Raw genomic sequence first — 8084 nt, 5'->3', positions numbered from 1 at the left:
CGCCACTTCGTCACTTTACAGTCTGGAGGAACATTGAAATCTATAACTAAACTGACCACATGATATCTGTTCTCCTGCTGTCTTCCACCTTCCACGCACCTTCCTTCCATTGATGTTTGGTGAGGATTTTATCAGTGCCAGCAGCCGTGATCGAATCGGAGAAACAGGTTACATTGCAATTACATTGAAATCCTCCCCCAGTTGAGAAATCCCTCGAAAATTGATCACAATTTCAAGGAAGCTATAAAACACATATGGAGCAATGAATTGAATTATTAATAATGTTTAATCCGTTTGTTAGGATTACAGAACGAGAAAACACTGCTGATGATTCGAAGCTGAAAGACTAACAGTGAAATGCAAGAGACACTCAGCAAGGCGGGACAGTCTGACACACACGACAAGATAACCAGGGGAATGGGGAGGGAATTTGTTGGTTATACTGAGATACAGGGTCAACAGCGAAAAGTGGGAGTCACTGGAATGGGAATCGCGGGTTAAAGACACGTAACTGGGTCAGAGAATGGGGACAGCACAGCGAGGCTCCCTGTGGTACAAGCCTTGGACCGCCCCGCTTTTGAGCAGGTCTGAGTTCAGTTTCCGGAAACTGCGAGTTTTGTGAAGTGGGCGGGACTAATGTTGTGATTGACAGGTAGGGGGTGTTTTTCAGTCCAGAAACAGCCTCTGCTCCGCCTTTTCTTGGTGAATGTTTCCCTGCAGTCGAGTTGGTGAGTGTTTGGAACTCTGTCCATATCCCGGTAATGTAGGTGAACTGTAGGTCACTGTGTGTTAGATCATATCGCCAACCCTCTCTCATCCCCTTTCTCCCAATCCCCAGTTACACGCTGCTGGCTCAGGGAGCTCTGGCGGATGTGGGACTGTGGTCAATCTCGGCGCTGGTTGGGTGCACAGAAGGCAGTTTAGTATTTGAGGTAATGACAGATCATTCTGCCAAGCAGGACAGATTCTGATGTACCAGCAGGGAACCATACCGCCCTCACAGACTGGGGATAGTTTCTTTCCAGCAGAATAGACTGAGGAAGGGTCATCAGACTCGAAACGTCATCTCTTGTTTTTTTTGTCTTCCCAGATACTGCCAGACCTGAGCTTTTCCAGCAACTTCTGTTTTGTTGTAGACTGAGGGGGGACATGATTGAGATGTATAAATTTATGAGGGAAATCGATAGAGAAAACAAGAATGAATCTTTCTGCTTAGTGGTGGAATCAGTATCGGGGACATGGATTGATGGTCAGCGGCGGGAGGTTTTAATGAGTTGAGAGGATTTTTTCATGCAGATAATGGGGGGAAACTGAAACTCACTGCCTGGCAGCCTGGTCGAGCTAGAAATGGTCATAACATTTCCGGAACTATTTAGATGTATAAAATAAACACGGAAAGAACTGCGGATGCAGTAAATCAGAAACAAAACAGAAATTGTTGACAACATTCTGCAGATCTGGCAGCATCTTGGAGAGAAATCAGAGCTGAAGCTTCGGATCGAGTTTTTGAAGCCAGCATGTAGAACTCCCCAATGAAGAAAGTGGGTACCTCACTTCAGACAACTAACGCGGACAAGTGCTTGAAGTATCAGTGGGGAGCATTTTGCAGGCAGTTATCAGAACTCTTTTGAAAAGATTTAGGATTGTTATGGAAAAGGACAAGGATGGACCTGTAATCAAAGTTCTAACTTGGTTGATTTTAATAAGATATGATTTGGCCTTAGTGCACAGGAAGCAGATACTTTCAGGTATATGTGCAAGAGGGAACATAAATGGGGAGATAAGGAGAGCTCTAAGGGAAATATGAATTGATACTGCCAAGTAAAATAAAGCAAAATGCTCCGTTGTTTTACAGGTAGACATATGGTTAAAGGATAAGGGGGAATGTGTAAGGCCCATTAAGGACCACAGAGGTATCTGTGCGTAGAACTAGAGAGTGTTGGCCTGGGTCTAAGTGAATACTTTGTTTCAGTGCTCACTAGTGAAATAGGTGAATCAGGGAGAAGGTCTGTGACAGAATGTAAAGAAATTAGCGCAGATAGAGGAAGTACTGAGTAGTCTGGCAGGTTTAAATACAGATCAATATCCAAGGTCAAGTGAAATGTCTCCTGTGATGTTAGGATGAAATAGCAGGGTGCTTGCAAGATTCTCAATTCCCCACTAACCACAAAGGGACCCTTCTGAAGGGCCACTGGACCCAAAACGTTAACTCTGTTTTCTCCTTCGCAGTTGCTGCCAGAACTGCTGAGCTTTTCCAGCAACTTTGTTTTTGTTTCCAATACTTTTATTCGTCTCTTTGGACATCAGCAAGGCTTTTGGGAGACTGAAAGCAAAGCTAAGTGCTGATAGAATCCATTGAAATTTGGCAAATTGGATCCACAATTGGCTGAGGTTCAGGAAGCACAGAGGTGGGGTTTTTTTTGTTTCTAACTGCAAGTCTGTGCACATTGGGGTGGCAGAGTGACCAGTGTTGGGCCCTTATTTTTGTTTTATGTAAATGCCTTAGATTTGAATGTATGAAGTTTGATCAGTTAGTTCAGATGACGCAAAAGTAATAGATGGTAAATAATGAGGTGGATAGCCTTAGTTTACAGACAGGCTGATCAGTGGTAAATGGAATTTGATCTAGATTAGTGAATAGCAACACTTGGACCAGTTATCCTGTCCTTGAATTCATTTGTTAACCAAACGGTTTGTGATTAGTTGACTAGCCAGGGGAGGAAGGCTATTTCCTTTTCCCATCAACATACACCATGACTCAGTCCTGGATTGTAAATGGGGATTTTGGCTGTAAGACAATTTTGCTACATGTTGCTCACTCCACAGTTAGACCTCAAATGAGAGGCTCTAATGTATGGTGCTGCAAATTATGAGGAAAGAAAATCACATTTTGGCCTTTATTGCTAATCAATTTGCTGTCCCCTAAATCTTGATCATCTCTAATAGAAATCATGCAAACATGAACTTGAGGAAAGAGGCCACCATTTTAGCAGGAAAACAAATGTGTAAAGCTAAGAGAGCAAATGATGACAGTAAATTTAAGAGACGTACCAGAACCAACATTTGCAGAGTAGGCACCCTCCCTGGATTCACTCCCTCTCCCTTCCTTTGCTGCAAGTGAACAGTTTCCCCACCCTACCAACCAGGAAGACTAAAGAAATGGAAAGGGAGGAGACATTGCTTTGCTCCCAGATGTTGCACAGAGGAGGAGGTTTCACTGGAAAGACAACATCTGCATTGTGAGCCCAGACTGAAGCAGCCAATAGGAATTGCTGTGCTCTGTGGCGATGTCTCAGGTTTCAGGCACGTGGACACGGGAGCCCCGCCCCCACCTATTGTTCCCCTCCTGCTGCCAAGGTTTCCGGGGCAACCAGCAGGCGGCTCGAATCAGAGCGAGAAGCTGCTCGGGATTTGCCCTTTCCCCTCCCTCCGGCGGCAATTGCTGAATCAGAAGGTGACCATGACCAGCCTCTGACTGTTCTGTCTGTTTATGGTTTGCCTGTTCTGTCTGTGGGGAAAGGTATGGACCATGTGGAAACAAAAAGGAAAGACCATGGAGGAATTTGAAAATAAGGATGGGGCTGAACAGCTTGCCTTAGATTGGTTGTTATGAAATGTTTGTTGGTGGGATGTGGCCAGTGCTGCCTGGATCAGCATTTATTGCCCATCTCGGGTGCTGTGGAGAAAGAGCTGCCATGGACCATGTCTATAATCTTTGACTGCCTATTATGGTGGGGACCAGGCAAATCAGCGTTTCGACTGGACCTGAAGCCTGTCAATTTCGGATGGGTAAATCATGTTAGACAAATCTGCAAAAGTTTTTTTTTGAAAATGTAACTGATAGAACCCGGTGGATGGGGTCATTTGGATTTTCTCAAAGCTGGTGATAAAGTCCCACTTAAGAAGTTAGTGTGCAAAATCAAAGTTCATAAGATTGTTGGGAATTTACTGGTGTAGATTGTGAATTGGTTAGCAGACAGGAAACAGTAGAAATAAATGATCTTTTTTCAGTGTCTAAGGCTTTGACAATTGGGACACCACAAAGATCAGTGTCCTTGGACCTCATGTGTTCAAAGTGTACATCAATGATTTGTATGTGCGAATCCAATGTACTATTTCTAGGTTTGTTGACACAAAAGAAGGGGGATTGTGAGTGAGCAGGACATAAAGAGACTTCAGAGTAATTTAGATGATTTGAGTGAGTAGCAAATGCATAGCAGATGCAGTATCAGTGTGAAGTTATCCACTTTGGTACCAAATTCAGAATGGCAGAGTATAATTCAAGTGGTGGTCGATTTGGAAATGTTCATGTACAAAGGGACCTAGGTGTGCTTGTACACCAGTCATTCAATACAAGCTTGTAGGTGCAGCCAGCAGTTAGGAAGGCAAATGGAACTTTCTCCTTCATTTCAAAAGGGTTTGAGTATGGCAGCAAGGTGGTCTTACAGCAGCTGTGTTGGGTTTTGTGAGGCCACATTGAAATCTATGAGCAAGTTTGGTCTCCAAAACAAAGAAACATTATTCTTGCTGCAGGCAAACAGCAATTTCTTGTGTTGCTGAGAGAGGGACAAAAGTTATCACTGACCATGAATCAAGAAGAAGTTCCAGTTGCTGTCTTGGTTTCAAGTCAGATTTGGAGATGATGTCACTTGTAGACAACACTTTAAAGCATTTCCCAAAGCGGGAAGTGGGTGATGTTCCCTCACTTTTGCTTCATTTCCCTCTGGCAAAACAAGACAGAGTCTGAGGCACTGTTTGGTTTAGGCATACCCACTGCAGGGCTCTGCGCCCCACCCCACCACCTCCCCCTGCTACACACACTAAGAAAGGAATGATGTGGATAAAATAATCCAAAAGGTGTAGTGTGAAATACAAGACAAAATAGAGAGAGGTAGTGTTAGAGGAGCTGGAATCATTGAAAGTGGATGAGTCACCAGGCCCAGATAGATAGTTTCCTGGCGTGTTGAAGGAAATAGCAGATGTTGTGAGGATTAATTTTCAATCTTCACTTGACTCAGGTGAGGTGCCAAGGGGCTGGAGGAATGCAAATGTGGTGTTGTTGTTTAAAACAAGTACAAAGGAAATGCCATACAACTATAGGCCAGTCAATCTTACTTTGGTGGTGGGCAAACTGTAAGAATCAATCCTGAGAGATCAGAGAAACTGTCAGTTAGAAATGCATGAACTTGTCCGGGATAGTCAGCATTGCTTTGATGAGGGAAGGTCATACTTAAGCAATTTGACTGAATTCTTTGAGAAATTGGTAAGGAGTCTCAGTGTGGGTAGTGAAGTGGATATTGTTTTCATAGATTTTGTTAGAATATTTGACAAGATCCCACACAGCAAACTGGTCAAAAGTAAAAACCCATGGATAACAGGGTAATGTGTTGAATTGGATCCTCTGTTTACAGTGCTCTGACATATTTCCAGTCGCAAGTTCCAGCAGGAAACTGTAATATAGGAAGCAGTGAAATTGTTTCAGGGTTGAGCATTATGGACTATTCAGCAAATTTTGAGCTGGTACTGCTGTGTTCTGTTATCTGTGAGAGTTTGCATGGTCCAGGGCTGATGTGACTCCTTTAATCTGGCTCTGAATTCATGTTCACCATTGCTGTATTTCATCTCGACTGTCCTAGATCTTCTGTCTGCAATTGCCTAACTTCTGTCCCTGCATTTTAGCTCTGTTTTGTGTTTTACTGTTACATCTGCTAATTGTGCCTAAATTAGACTTCCACCACTGCCTATCCCCTGACCGTGTGCTTTTGACTTACCAACTTGATTTTCTCACAGAATTGTTAATAGTCAGAAATTGTTTTTAGTGCTCTGCTATCAACTTCTACTCTGCAAATTACAAGATTCGTCCAGTTCACACTTTATAACCTACCATTTTGATTTTATGGTTTCTGTCTCACTCTCCTTGTTTCGTCCAAATCAGCTGAACACGGTTTTCAGAAGAGGAGATTTTGCAGTTAACAAACTGAAACCAAACGTCACTCAGGATCTGAGAGAGTTACCAAACGTATCACAACCTGAATACAACAGAATAATGGACATGGAAGGAGAAAGCACTGTTCCCAGTGGGGAGAAACTGGTTCTGTTTTTGGGTAAGGCTTCAATCAATCATCTGGCTTATCAGAATGTAACACACTCATAATGATTAGAAGCCATGGAGATGAGGGGATTGTGGTAAAGACTTCTTTCATCCATCAATACTGAAAAATCATCAGCTTAGTTACACCAGGAAGAGGCCATTCACCTGTTCTGAGTGTGGAGAGAGACTCACTCAAATCATCCACCCTGCTGACACACCAGAGTGTGGCAAGAGGCTGTTCACCCCCACAGAGTGTGGAAAGAGATTTATCAATTCTTCAAACCTGGTGACACACCGGCAAGTTCACACTGATGAGTGACCTTTTAAATGCCCAGTCTGCAGGAAGTGCTATGAAAGGTCTGGGGAACTAATGCTCCATCAGTGTGCTCACACTGAAAGAGACTGTTTGGGTGTTCTGACTGTGGGACAGCATTTCAGTGATCATCTCGGCTCACTGTATACCATTACGTTCACATTAGGGAGAAGCCCTTTACCTGCTCTGACCGTGGGAGGGAAGTCAGTCAGTCACCCCATCTGCTGAGGCACCAGCACATTCACACTGTGCAGTGACCATTCACCTGCCCCAGCTGTGGGAAGGGAATCACACAGGTGTCATATCTGCTGAGTGACCAGAGAGTTCACAAGAAACTGCAGTGATTGGGCTTTACTATTAACCGCGTTCAGGAATTAACCAGGTTCATTGTGATCTGTTTCTGCTGATATTAATAACCACCTGTTCAGGTATATGTTAATGTAGATACGTATCAAATAAACCAGTTTTGTGTAAAATACAATGTTTCATCTTCTTATTGTCTCTAACACAGGGGATTCCCTTTCAATTGCTGTCCCACTCCCCTCCACCCTCACCTTTAACAAGAAGTATGAAAGCTCCATTGTCACTGAGATGAAGACCATCTGATCAGTTGCCTCTGCCCAGACTGGGAAAATTGCTCTGGAAAATGGGTCTGATTTTCTACCAATGTATTTACTCACAGAGGAAAGACCATTCAGGTGCTCTTATTGCAGGACTGGCCTCAGGCAATCGTCTGTCTCACTGTGCATCAGTGTGTTCACACAATAGGGAAGCTGTTCACTTGGTCTGAGCATGAGAAGATTCACTCAGACCTTCCACCTTCTGAGACGCCAGTGAGTTCATTAGTGACTATAGGAGTTGGATTTCCTGTTAATCAGATGCTAGACACATTCATTTTCTCATTTTGTCTTTTTTCTACTGGTGTTAATAAATTCCAGAAGTTTTCAATGCAAATATTCAGAATAAAAACTCACATGAATTAGCTTAGTGTTAAACCCAGTGTGTTGAGTCTTTTTCGTAGCTCGAACACAAGTGAGTCCCTTTTGAAGGCTCTCCCTCTTTCTTCTCATGACACGGGTGAGACGTTCAAGGAGCTGAGACCCCAGTACAATTGAGACAATCTGATTGGCTGCCTCTGCTGCTCCCCTCCCTTCCACGAGCTCATTGGGTCAAACTGCTTGTCAAGTGCTTCTAGCCTGACCCTGGATCCCCAGCTTTCTCAAGTTTCTCTCCTGTCAGAGCTTGTCTTGCCCATGAGGCCCATGTTCGTTCCACTGACCTATTCTCACGAAACATATTTGCTAATAATGTTAAAGTTCACTGTCCCTTAAAATTTCATCTTCCCAATTTTTTTTGAAAAGCCTAGATTTCATGGTATTTGCAAAGACTTGAACTTGGTGTTCACCAAAGAGCTGTTTCGTGGTCCCTCCTATTTCTCGCCTACACGCTGCCACTTTTTAACATCATCCAGAAGCATTTTGTTAGTTTTCACATGGTCACTGACAACTACCCGTTCTAACTCATCACCAGCCCTGTCCATTCCTCTATTGTTATTCAATGATCCCACACCTAATACTGGAAAAGCTGAAATATCCTCCAGGGAAACATTTGAAAGAACAATCCATTTTCTTCAGTTACTGCTACACATTCCATTCTCAAAATCTGAACCTGTAACTCTTT

The 8084-nt window shown here is 43.4% G+C and overlaps 1 long non-coding RNA gene across 1 annotated transcript; it reads left to right on the top strand.

Moving 5' to 3' along the window:
* The first annotated feature begins 3379 nt into the window (after positions 1-3379).
* Positions 3380-6885, top strand: LOC132210101 (uncharacterized). The gene is made up of 2 exons (XR_009446297.1): positions 3380-3454; positions 5936-6885. It is a non-coding gene; the product is annotated as an uncharacterized LOC132210101 (long non-coding RNA).
* The last annotated feature ends 1199 nt before the right edge of the window (positions 6886-8084 follow it).

This window comes from Stegostoma tigrinum, chromosome 10, assembly GCF_030684315.1.
Source record: "Stegostoma tigrinum isolate sSteTig4 chromosome 10, sSteTig4.hap1, whole genome shotgun sequence".
Classification (NCBI taxonomy): Eukaryota; Metazoa; Chordata; class Chondrichthyes; order Orectolobiformes; family Stegostomatidae; genus Stegostoma; species Stegostoma tigrinum.
The sequence above is the reverse complement of the archived record's forward strand: the minus strand, read 5'-3'. Positions and strand labels throughout refer to the sequence as shown.